General features: G+C 40.9%; 1 protein-coding gene across 9 annotated transcripts in view; it reads right to left on the reverse strand.

Moving 5' to 3' along the window:
* Positions 1–13,738, reverse strand: part of FOXP1 (forkhead box P1) — a 405,896-nt gene that overhangs the window by 233,217 nt on the left and 158,941 nt on the right. Inside the window, exon 1 of one of the 9 annotated variants that reach the window (XM_068154356.1) lies at positions 7,025–7,093. The exons of the other annotated variants lie outside the window; for them this stretch is intronic. The gene's annotated coding sequence lies outside the window, so the exon portion shown is untranslated. Of the gene's footprint in view, positions 1–7,024; positions 7,094–13,738 lie in introns of those variants that run through there. 9 annotated transcript variants of the gene reach the window in all.

Raw genomic sequence — 13,738 nt, forward strand, 5'->3', positions numbered from 1 at the left:
TTCAGTCCTTTGTTTCAGAAATCTGACTATTGTCTGAATGGGTTCTCCTTACTTAAGGCGTTTTAAGACCATTTGTAACGACTGCTATTTTAGCTCCTAGATCCTTTTCTGCTTTTTTTTTTCCTCTTCTTATCCTTTTTCCATAGAGACACATTCCTAGATGAGATTTTAAAACTAGCTGCATCCTGCTAATTCAAAAAAAGTTGTTTCCTGTCTTGGGATATCTTGTCGTTAAGCATTACCAAGAGCACGGCAAGTATGCCAAGGTGGTGAGAGCAGTGGGTATGAAAGAGAAATAATTCAAGTGTATCTTTATAAAAAGTAGGAGGGAGAAAACAGCACGTGTAAGGGTTTTTTTTTTTTTACCCTGTATATTACTGCATCTTGTGTACTCTCTCTTATGCAAAAGAGTATGTAATCTTTTAAGAAACATGACAATCTGCCACTTTCTGTTCATGTAATTGGGATCAACATATGGTACAAGAGAAAAGAAAAACATTTGTTTATTAATTTAGATCAAGTTACTAACTCAAACCACTAACAGCATTCAGAATTAATTCCACATCAATTGACCAAATACCTTAATAGAGTAAAATTAGAACATAATTTCACTGAAATCTTGATCTGCTGCTGCAGGGGGGGTAGAGTTAACATGCAATAAAGACAAGAAAGAAATATGCAATAATTTGGTGACACAGATGACATCATATGAAACGGAAAGTCAGTGACATGTGGATGTGTAAGAGCTACGTGAAACTCCATTTCATAAAATTCACACAGCGATGCGAAGTTTTGGGGGTGTTTGTGAAACTCATCAGATGGCAAGTTATGATATTTACATCAGTAGGTGAAGCTTTTTACTGAAGCAGTGAAATATCAACCTCTGGGGGAAAAAAAAGGAAAAAGAAAAAGAAAAATCAGAATCTTCATTAAGTTCTTTCAAAAGAAAATGGTACTCATTTGCCATTTACTTTGGAAGGAAAATGTTTTCACAATAAAAATGAGGCATTACTTCTTTACCATTGAAACCCAATTTTTTTTTTAGCCAGGAAAACAAAAACAACAAAAAAATAGAGGCTACCTTGAGATGAAATGAATATTGGGTTTATCTGTTGCTCACTGGTGGTTTATTTTACTTTTGTTTAGTGTATTTTGAGTTAGAAGCTTCTCCCGGTAGCTGTAATGCAGCACCAGAAGATCAAGGACCAAAATTTGTGCTTGCTTTGTACTATAGAAAGCCCTGTGTACTTTGCTGGCCTACATGTACAAGACATCCCTGATTCTGCACTGTAAAGGACATAACACTACTCCATCATAATAGGTCAGGTCTCACCTTCCTGAGGGTATGTAAAACAATACATCTTTTATGTAAAATACATGACCTTTGGCATACGATGTGCTCTTAGATTAGCAACAATAAAGGCTTTTATCCCGCTTTGTTGTAGGGGTTATCTCGGATTTGACACTTTAAACCTCTTTTCATATTTATCTGTTTTATAAATTTTCTGGGTATTTGGCAGTCAGATCCTTATTTTGGCAGTATTTTGCAAGCAGACTTCATTTCTATCCTGAGTCTTCATGGTAGAAAACGAACCATCTTAAAATCTACTTTTTAAGGAAACTGCTGAAAATTACACACTTGCATAAAATGTGCATACAATATCCCTTTCAGAACGCTCTAAAAGGCAGGTAACATTTTCTAAACACACCTGTCATAGATGAACTGAATATGCTCCAAGGAAACCTAGTAACACTGGTCCACCATTAGCTGGTAGGAAACCAGCGGGGTCTACCAAGGACAACACCCACAGAAGGCTGAAGAGGAAGGACTTCAGCTCCTCTCACAAATTACTCCCTGGTTGAAATTCAGACTGCCTTCATTTCTGGTTGAGTCTTGCTACATGCTACCTGGCTTTCAAAAATTTGGATAAGGTACCACTGAAGTTAAAATGAGCAGCAGAGACAGCTGTTCCCACCTGTGAAAATTTCTCATTAATAGTCTAAAAGTTGAGTATCTCAAAATGTAAAAACACAAATACAGACTTTCCTCCTGGAAATGTTTATATGGGTGAGCAAATTGATGTAGGCAACACACATTCCTTCCATCATGCTGTCTTTAAGATAAACACAAAGTACCATCAACACTGTAAGTGTGTGTGTGGAGCAAACAAAGAAAAAAATCCTACCAAAGCAAGACACTTCACTATACTCAGATTTTCCCCCAAGGAGATGATTAAAATAGAAAACCAAACCACAAACAAAAATCCACTTTGCAAGCAACAGTGGTCCTACTGCCTCATCAATGCAGAGAAGGTCTCCAAGCACCCACGACCCTCCCACCTCAGCTCAAGTGGCATCCCACACAGGGAACAGTCCATACAAAACTATGCCCTTTTCAGGCTTTACCAGGCATTTCTGAAAGTGTGAGGTTCGTTCACTGAGTGCCTCAGTTTACCCACTAGCAAGACAGGTAAAAGCTTTTGTAAGACATTTTGAAGTTACTTGTAAAAATAGCTTACTTGGACAGGATTTTGGAAAGACAACTCTAATAACCTTTAAAAGATCACAACCTGAGCCAGTGCCATCACCTTTTCAGTTGACTTTTAACCAGAAAGCCCCACTTTATTATTCTGGGTGAGGTCCTACCTAGTTACCTGATACCAAGGGACTGTACAAAAAGATAGGAGGCTTTGCCATTATACCTGCTGTCAGGTTGAATCTTGCTACTCTTGATCCCACAACACTTATTTGATTTAGTGGTGTCCTTCAGGTCATGGAGGTCATTTTGAGGAGGCTGCAGGATGGAATCCTAACTCTGACTACTGCAAAACCAAATTGAACCAGTAATAAAAAGAATATGCAGCAATAGAGAGCACTGCAGAATGAAAGCCTACTTAGTAACATTTTCACTAATATCTAAATGAGAAGAGCCTTGGGTATAGCCAAAAATAGATTAACTAAGACCTTGATCCCACACAAACTGGCTGTGAGTAATTTTACACAGGAAAGCAGAATACCAGTTGAGCTGCTGCCCAGCTTAGAATTACACATGTACATTTCTTTTTGCCAGTGTCCTAGTCTTGAGAAGGCTACAATTCATTACTGGAAACCTAAAGCAGCAAAGGAATCTCCTCTTCACTACCTAGAAAGCAGACTGTTTATTAAAAAAAAAAGAGAGAGAGAGCAAGAGAAAACACACACACCCAATAGCACAACAAAAACTTATTCCTGGAATTTTATTTAGATTCTTTTAGATAGATAGATAGATAGATAGATAGATAGATAGATAGATAGATAGATAAAGGCCAGTTGAAATATATTTTGTGTGTCTGATTAAAATATTTACTGCAAGGCTTCCTGAAACCTTTAAAATATCAAAACCTGATCATCAAAATAAGCACTTCTGTGCAGTAATCTCATCTAAATAAAGTGAACCATAACCATCTAATGCAGCTGTTTCTTTGCCTTCAAAACTCCCTGAGTCACATTCAACTGCACACAGGCTGAAATATGAAAGATGTCCTACTATTCTCATAATTATTATTTTCTTGTCCTGTGCAGGGAAGATGCAGTCTATGATTTTGTCAGCTGTACATTTGTAAGATGGAAAGAAAATAAAAAGGAAAAGGCTTTTCATTTGGTATTTTGCTAATCCTGAAAATATAGGCTGTACACTGATTGTGAAGAGCAACATCTGGTACCAGGCAAGCTTGTGGGCCCAATCCTGCATACAGGTTGCTCTGCTTACCCAGTGCACTCACTCGGGTTATCTGCACTGATCGTATGTAGAATTGTTTTGAGGAGGGTTAATAGTTGTCTGTTTAGTTTTGTTGTACCCATTTTGTTTTATTTTTGAAGATGTACCCAGCAACCTAAAAAAAAAAAAAAAAACCAACCAAAAAACCCAAACCAAACCAAAACACCTAAGTATTTTAAATAATCCACGGGAGAAATATTGCTCCTGACCATTGTCAAGGTGGCTACGTCTTAACCGTGCATCATGTAATAAATCTCTGGAGGTGCAGCACAGGGGTTTCTCTACACCCGGAGTCATTATCACCTCCTCAGAAAGTGAAATGCAGGTGAACAGTAAAACTGCAAGAGACTAAAGTGCACTTCTTCCACCTCGCTTTGAAGAGGGGGAAATGGATTTGGTACAGGCCAAAACACAGGGATATTAATGCTCACTACTTTGCTGCTTCTCGGTGGAAGGAGGGAGCATATCAGACTGTACTTTCATTTTCAGTCATTAGCAGGCTGTTCAGAAGCTCTGGTTGGCACTTATTATTTATTCTAAACAGAAATACAATAAAATAAAAATAAATAACACTACGAGGACAAAGCTATGCACAGCACATTCTGTCTTTCAAAACAGCATTACCTTTCAAGTCCACTGTGACCTTGGAAAAGCAGCACTAGATGTAAGGCAATGCTACGAACTCATCACAATCCATTCCCCCCTCCCCAACCTTTTTAATAGCTTTTATAGGAAATCAGGGTACAGTTAATAGACAAGTGAGGAGCAGATCACTCCCAATACCATCGCTGTTCCAATTCTGTAAGTCTTGTATCTTTCCGTGTTGGACTGGTTATTTGCCTCACAAGAATTACTTTGCATAACAGAGCTGGCCCTCGTTGAATTCCTGGGACGTAAAGAGCATAACGTGTTCCCCGTAAGTACCAAACCTGTCAAATGCCCCATTGAATGAGGAGAGGCCATCTCTGCTCATCTCCTCTCCTCGCACTTTGCTGAGAGCCAGCAGATCAAACGCTGCTGCTGCCGCCTGGTTTGGGCTCGCCACATCTTCCCCGTTCCTTAAAATAGCTCCCCGTGCCTCCACGACAGCCTTAACCATTTAATCTCGGTGTTGTAACTCTCCTCTCGAAACTTGACCTCGCCTAACGAAAGCAGCGAGAGGCATACCCCTTCCCCGAGCACCGCGGAGCAGCCGGCGGAGGTGCGGGGCTACAGGTAACGCTCGCTAGCATCGCTTGGCAGCCCAAGGCACCAGACCCGTTACTTTCCAGGACTCCCACGGGACTCATGACGGGCTGCCTGGCACTGCCAGGACCTCGGCAAAGCCTGACGGCTCTGCCACCACCCGCAGGCGCCGAATTCCACCACCCCCCGCCGTGCCCCGTGCTCTGCTGCGGCTGCTTCACCCTCACCTCGGCTCACGGCAGCCCCAGCAGCTCCGCTGCCACCCCCCACCCCTCGCCCAGGGCCGCTCAGGCCGCGCCAGCCCCCGCCGCCGCCCCCTACGCCCGCCCCGGCCTCCGGCTTCCCACCTCCCGCTTCCCCTCAGCGCGGGCAGCGGCGGCGGCCGGGGCTCCTCGCTCCTACCTGACAGGCAAGTGATACTCTTGGTCATGGTCATGTGAAAATATTTTCGAGGTATCCTTTAACAGCCTTTAAATATTGAAGCCTAAAAACAATATTTGCTGTTTTACCTTTGAAGCTTTAACAAAAGCTTTGTTTTAGCATTTACCTCGGTGTGCAATAAGAGTTAATAATCAAATCCGTCCCAACCCCCACAAATGTTAAACAAAAAGATAAAAGAAATGCAAATAGCTATTGTCATGGAAAGTTAAAGTACCTGTCTGTATTTTTAAGTGAAAACTATTATCTCTATCAATCAAAATTTAAGAATACAATAGCACTAATCACACAAGGTGCTTTGACTGAGGTACTTTTCCTCATAAAAAGTTGGGGGTTTTTTTTTTAACTGGTGCATAAAAGTAATACACTTACAATTAGATACGGTATTTGTAATTTTGTTATTAAAAACCCTCAGCAGTCTTATTGTTAATAAATGCCTCCGAGTCTGTAGGCTGATTTGTACCCAAGAAGACCAAAGTCCCTACATATTTTAATAAGGTTGATGAAATTTTATTCAGATTCTCACACTTTCCAACATGTGGTGGAACAGCACACTCTTCTGTTTGAGAGGAGTTACTCAAACGAAGGAAATAGTTAACTGGTAACCAAAACTACTACTTCTGGCCTCGCTGCACATTCTCCACATTTCTCCGAAGGCTGCCTGTGCTACAACTGTCTGCTTTGAAGACGTGCCCTTTGTCATCTTTTCTTTAATTTTTGATACCAAGTCCCTCTCCTTGGACTCCGCCGCTCTCCCGGTTCAGCGTACACTACACGTACAGTATATACCATGCACAGGCACACGGCACAGATTTTCTCCAAAGTCATTTTTAAAACTAATTTGTCCAGACTGAACCAGCAACCGAGCTGCGCAGTTAATAAGTGCAGGAGCAAGCGACAAGTAATTACGCCTCTACTAAAAGACAGAGCCCCGAGATTAAAACACCTATAAGCAAATAGTTAAGCCAGGATGCCATTATGCAAACTCTGCTCTCAGGAAGGGATGTCTCCCACACTGAGGAGCAGTAGGACTGTCATTTTTTCCCCCTGCAATATCAGGTTTCCTACTCCACAGTTCTGGTACTCTGCATCATGGCTAACATCTCTAGTGTGCTATTAATATCAATGAAGAGACGATTCAATTTCCACATATTACAGCACAGACATTCTAGAGAGGACCCTTTCGAAGGAAACAATAAAGACCAGAGGCTTGGTGGGGTTTACACACACACCCCTCCCCTCCTTCTCTTTTTTTGTGTGTGTGTGTGTGTGCTGCTGCTGCTGCTTTTGCAGTTCTGCATTGCACACTGTTTGAAAGCTTTTAGCTAACAATGGAAGCATTATCTTCAGGATAGTTACAAAACAGGATTTGTTAGTACAAAGAATAATAACACCAAACTCATATCCCCCCCACCCTGACCCCCCCGCAAATACCTGCCTATTGCAATACCACATTTAGTACTTTATTCAGAAGCATATTCCAGAAACACCTGTATTGTTGATCTAATTCCCAGCAAACTCGCTCAGTTGGACCAGTTTGCTTAAGGAGGGAGGTTTAGACAATTACAAACAAGCAAACATTTTGTGCATTTATAAAATAGAACAGAATCAAAAGTATCTTATTCTACCAGAGTGCAAACTTACCCATTAATGAGGAAGAAAAAGGCTTAGAGCTGTACAGTAATTCCCAACCAACTGCAGAAAAGTTGAGAGTTTGAAAACACTAAAACACTTTGGACTATCCAGCCTTTCTGTGCTTCAACACTGGCTGCAGTGTAAGGAAGGACTGAAGGTATGTGGTCTAAACACAACAAAAGCCACTGCCTTACTGTAGATTAAATATGCAGGAAGAGGCCCCTTTGCATAAACACAAACACTCAGCAAATGAGTAACTGGCTCAAATCAGACGCCTGCTGTGCATGCTACCTGTCCTGATCTCTGACAAGCTACACAGCTTGTTTAAGGGGATAGGAGCTACAAAATCAAATGAAATCACGCTTTGCTCATGTCATAGTAAATAACAACAGCACCAACAACTCCACGCCAAACCTTCATTTCTAATCTGAGCATTGCTCTGGCAAAGAGCTGAATCGTGTGCTGTGCCCACTTTGGCTCAGCCACCCATCTCACCAGAGCAGAAGAAACACAACCAAACACCACCTGTAAAATTAATTTTCACTAACTGGACTGAAATCCAATACATCCCTGGCCCCATCTTTTTTTTAACGAGGATTTTAAATTAATATAGAGACTTTGGTTGTCAGATCAAATCTGAACTTGCTTGCACTACCCCTGTTTTGTTTGCTATATAAAAGCTATTCCACACACAGATTTATTTTAGCTGTGCTGAATGACTGTATAATGCACACCTATTTACTAGTTTATTTGGGGAAAAGAAAGAAATTTCTGAAGCTTCCCTTACAAACATTTATTTCAAAATATTATTCTCATAAAACAACCCCTCCAAACTATATTTGCTTCAAAACCCAACTAAATTAGAGACTGTGATAACCACCAAGCACCTCTAAGCATTTATTATTATAATCAAATATACATAATTATATATTGAGATTTACTCTTGCTTCTAGAGAAATAAATTATTTTTCAGTCTCGTTTATCCTTCCATTCCAGAAATAAAATGAAGTGGCACAATTTTAAACCAATTGGAATTCACCAGTGTCCCTTCCTAACTTGAGGAGTCAAATCACATTGACCTCTTATTGTAAGTCCTAGCTACATGTTGGTTTTGGTAATTTAATTATTTTTTAATAACTTGCAGTATTAAATGATTGCCATTGAAACACAAATATGATTATACTCCTCTGCCTTACTCTCTTGTGCTCCAGACTACAGCGTAACGTAGACGACCTGACTGCGCCCAGCACCAAAATTTCATCCTATAAAGTACTTACAAAGGCAGAAAGATTTAGGCTTTAAAAGATGCAACACACATCTACTGGATTCTCCAGCACACGCCACAGATTATTTCAAAGGATTCTGGATACAACTCACAGTTTTAATGCGGATCAAGTGTGTTCAGTTCCACTGAGCACTCATACGGTACGAAGGCAGTTTTTACTTTGCCTTGGTAAACTCACCACGTTAAAGCACGATAAAACTGCAACCATGAGCTAGTCAAGCCTAAAAGGATAAAAATCCTCCACAAAAGAATCCTGCAAGAAATTTTAGAGCCCCTGTATCATGCACCATTTTTGCATTGAAATGACCTTCCAAATAAGGTGTCAGATAATACGATTCACAGAGATGATACTGATCTAACCTTGATGCAAATAAACCATAGAACAAAATTTAATCAGTATATCACTGTGTAAAAAGCCTTTGTCCATCCCAATGGAGCTTCTAATGACTGTTTTGGCAGTTCTGGCTGGTAGTTATGCCTCCCTGCTCATATATATCTCATACTGGTTGAGCAAGCTAATGGAACTGCTGTTAGTGGAATCCAATATTAATACCCTGTATCATGCAAAACTGGATGCAACTGAATATATTATACAATTACAGGTAGTATCTAATTCCATAGGTATTAAGATACTGGGCTCTGAATTAATATTTTAATAGAGAAGGTGAAATAAATGCTACATTTCAGGTAAGATATCTATGAGCTCTGAATCTGCCAGCTTTCCTGCTGTAAGCCTACTCTACACTCACACAGAACAGACATAGGACCCAGACAAAAATTGGCAGGCAAGCTTTAGATGCTGAGTGACACATACTGATGCACGGAGTCAAAGATGTCATCTTCATGCAAGCTCCACTAGTTATGAGCTTGAGAGAAAAATGAAACAAAACAAAAAAATCCCAAATAAAACAAAACACACACAAAAAAAATAAAGGGGGGAAAGGGGGAGGGAGGAGGAGAGAAGGGTGAGAGTGGAGCGAGACCTCCAGAAAATAAACAGGGTGTACAGTTTCAAAGGCTACAGACACAGACATTTCATTGTTCAAGCCAATTATCAGTGGAAAATAATAACAACAGATGGATTCAGAGTCACTGACTTTTCATATGCACTTCATCTCTGCACAACAGATGATGAAATGCGAGAGCTATCTCGGAAAGGCAAAACATCTTTCAGTAAAAGAACTCTATACTCCAGATGGGGACCTTCTAAGGCAGCCGATTATCTTCTTATAATGTTGTAAGATAGACTTACTAAAACATTTCAAGAGCTGATCAGATAGGATGAGCACAATGGCATCATTATGAGAAGTAAGTTTCTTCAGCCTTAGCCTTGTGAGTAAACTAGGCAGAGATTTCAGTAGGGTCAGAGATGCCCACTCCCCATTTTCGCATCAGGTACTACTTCCCCAAAAGGGGCTCAAAGGTGCTGCTTACCGCCTAGGCAATCCATGGGGTCACCTTTGCTTGGGAGAGGGGATGCCAGCACAGGGTCACCAAGTCAGTGGCGGAGTGAATTGGTCCCAAATAAAAGCCCTACCACTGCAAGTGAGGTGACCCCACTCACCTCCTGCAAGCAGAGCGTTCCACACAGGGACAAAGGCTGAGGGCAAAACCTATTTACAATCACAACTGTTTCCACTCTAATTGCTAGATGGAAAGGGACCTCCTCATCCAGGAGCCTACAGTGATGTACATGAGGAGTAACCTCAGCTGAGCTCACGGAGTTGTACCCACAAAAACTGATGTGAGGCAAAAAAAAAGACATAAAATATTTCTTACAAAGCTTCAACAAAACCTCATCTTTTTATGGGAAATAAAAATTTGCTTTCAAAGGGAAATAACAAATACACGTAGATTTTGGTTCTGGTGATAAGCAGTTCCAACAAATGTCACAAACACCCAGTGAAGAACCACCGACCCAGCACAACCTTCTCCCACTCAACCTGAATACCACAAAGTGTGTTTTTGATCACATGAATCAGGTAGACCACAATCTCAAAAAAAAAAAGTAGTGGAAAAATTAGCTCATTAATCTTTAAGACAACATTTCTTTAATGGAAGAATACTACATAAGTAGCGCATTAAACTGAACGGGCTCCCATTGCCACAGCTTCTTCTCCCCAACACTGCAGGAAAAATGCACAAAATGACACGCTCCATATCACAGACTGGAGGGGATAGCAGCACACAACACACAGGCACTGAACTTGCACCTAGCTGCTAGTTTATTTCACAAGTTTAAAAAAAATATTTCTTGAGTAGAAGGGCAAAAAGATGAGTTTGTGAGCACAAAGCAGAGTGTTTCCCTTCTTCGTGAAGTACTTTGTCAAAAGTAAATTCACAGGGGAACATAGAAGCAAAGAGTAAATTTTGCCCAGGGCAAAATTCTGCAACTGCTTTAAGAAGCAAACAAGAACACAAAAGATGTGTAATACAACCATCTGGCTCTACTCATGCTATATCAATAATCCCCAAAATTTATCCCCACCCCCTTAATCAACCCACACTGATGCCACAAAACCAAATGGCATCACTTATGCTTCCTGCCCATCACATTTTGAAATGATATTTAATATGCATACAGTACATATTTGCATGTTAATCAATTTCTTTAAGGGAAAAAAAAAATATTTTTGCTTCTTGAGCTATTAGCTCTGTTTTTTTCTACTTATTCACACTGGGATCTCTAAAACCACCAAGACAGTCCTTGTGGTAAAGATACTCTCATATCGACACAGCATCTCAGGTATCAGGATAACGTACCGGTCAAAATTTCAATCTCTTCTCTCTAGTTTTGTGTCACGGTGTGAAAATAGCAGAGGCTGAATAATAATGTGCCAGCAAAATTAGCTGTTCAAGAACCACGGGTAAGCGATCCGTTTTGAACTCGAGGTTGGATGTGTTTCTAAGCATCAGCCTATTCGGGACGCAGGGAAGGAATTAGGTGGAGGGGAAGCAAGGTATCCTACCTGTCTTTCCCATCTAGGGTTCTGAATATTTGCACCTATCATTTCAGGCTGCCCCCAATCAGGAGCCAGCCTGCCCGCGAAGGAGGAGGAAAATGGGGAACTGCTGGCCATGGATAGAGGACAAGCCTCCAATATGCACTGGCTGCACAGCTGCTCTCCCTTTCCACCCCAAGCCCATGGTAGAAGATCATCTGAGGATGGACAGGCAAAGACAGCCAGGTGAAATGACCGAAAAGGCGGCCCCACGATTGTTTGGGGTTGGCTTTGTTCTTGAGGGAAGATCAGCCGCATCACCATTGTGATTCATACCCCCAGCACACAACCTGAAACCAGTACCAAAACCAACACTTCAAAGATGCTCTCTCTCCAGCGATTTGGCGACCGATAGCCACGGGTTTGGGTGCTGACTCAGAGCTTTTCTTCTTAATCGACTTTTCTGCAACAACATATCCTGGCCCAGACCCTGCCTCTCCCTGTGGTCGTGCCTGGGAGCCACCTGGGGGGCACACAGTGCAGCATGGATGGTTCCTCACAGCCAGCAATACTTCTTGATGGGCTGTAGCACCAACACAGGGTTGTTACAGAGAGGAGAAGAAATACAAGCCCCGAACACTCAAGACTTAAGTGGAAATGTTTTGCAACTATTTTCTTTGGAAATAAGCATATGTATAGCAGTTATGCCTGCTCCTACATCCAGACTACCGACCTGAGATCACAAACACTTTAATTTTTTTTTCCTCCACTTTTTTTTTTCTTTCAAATCCATTTTTGGATCCCTTCTGCTGTTTCTACAGCTTGACTTGTACGGCCTCTTTGTAAGAATTGAAAACAGGTCTCCCACAAACACAGGAATGGGTGAACGGTTTAGACAGCTAATCCACACCTGGGCTATGTAAAAGGGGCTCATATTTTCCAAACAGAAACACAACTCCTTCTATATATGAACCAGATTTGGATCCAAACTCTAAACCCTTCACCACATCCTCCATGGGGCTTGGCAACAGTCTAGGGGAATGGTGGTGGGTGGTGGCTGTACCCACCTTTCTGTGAGAGCATCAGCTCCATCCCAATGGCAAGCCATGGATGAGGAGCTGTCTTGACCTTGACTGGGATGTGAATGCCAGACTTATCCCTCCTTGGTTACACCACAGTTAGCACAGGGTAATCCCCATCCTGCACACACATCCTCTTACAGAAGAATCTGGCCCTGTCTTGTAACTCGTTAGAAAAATGAAGGCTGTGACAGAAAATAGCTGAGAACTACATCTTGCCAATGCCAAAATACAATAATAACATGTTCAAAGATTTAATTTAGAAGACTACAAAGTCTAGCTCATACATCATAACACCTTGAAATAACACTTTAAGGTCAAATCCTGTGCATTTTTGGAAACCACCAAAACATAATGAAGTTTTACTTAAACACAGCATTTACATTTATAACGCATTTCAGATTCTTCAAGTAAGCTAGACCACATGCTAGGAAAATGTACTTCCCACAACATACAAATTAAGTCATATACAGCCTTCCCTGTGGCTGAACAACCACTGGCACAAATGGAAGTCCTGTGTAGGGATCAAAGGCAGCATGTGGACCTCAGAATATCTTTCTTTCCTCCCTCCCCCCTTTTTTTTTTATTAATTTTGTTTTTAATTGGCCAAACACCAAATCCCAGTAGTAGTTTATTTTTGTTGCCTTCCTTGCCCCTTTTCTACCTCTCCCACTTATTTCACAACGGAACATTTTTAAACCACTAGAAATCTTTGTGGCAACGATGATGTCATACTGACACAAGATCAGGTGTGAGGTATGGTATGAATAAATACTTATCCACAACCACATTTAATTTTCAATGGTTGGGCATCCAGAGACAAAGAAGTTCTTATGCAGTCGTATTAACTGAGGATTTAATTTTAAATGGCCTTCATTTAAAAGAGCAGGAACAACACATACTGCAAGCTTAGAAGAAGAAGGAAAAAAAAGAAGAAATCCACAAAAAAATTAAACCCCCTTGTACCCTCCTCCTTGGTTTTGGGAAAGCAATGCACGGCTCTAAAACTTATTGCTCTTCACGGTAATAAATATATGGTGCTTGATTACTTCGTCTTCTAAGTCACCGATAGCATGCAGGGTAATTGTACTTTATGCACTGGTAATAAAAACTCTCCCTACGAAAATAAATATGTATTTTACAGTAATCAAGCAGGAACTAATTTTGTACTTTTTCACAAGTAGCCATTTACTTTGGCACTGAATGGTAATGTGCAGCCGAGAACGCAGTCTATGCTTTAGCCCAAGAAAAATTAGACTTGAAAATTAATACACAGTGAAAGACAAATTTAAAGCAGCCTTCTTGTGTTCTGACATCAGAATATAAAAATGACACGAGCAACTAAAGAGTAGTTTACATACTTTTCAATCACAGCTGCCGCTCAGTAACCACAATACCTTTAAAATGACATTCTTAC

This window comes from Melanerpes formicivorus, unplaced genomic scaffold, assembly GCF_026170545.1.
Source record: "Melanerpes formicivorus ecotype bairdi unplaced genomic scaffold, bMelFor1.0.p_v2 SCAF_28, whole genome shotgun sequence".
In the NCBI taxonomy this organism is placed as follows: Eukaryota; Metazoa; Chordata; class Aves; order Piciformes; family Picidae; genus Melanerpes; species Melanerpes formicivorus.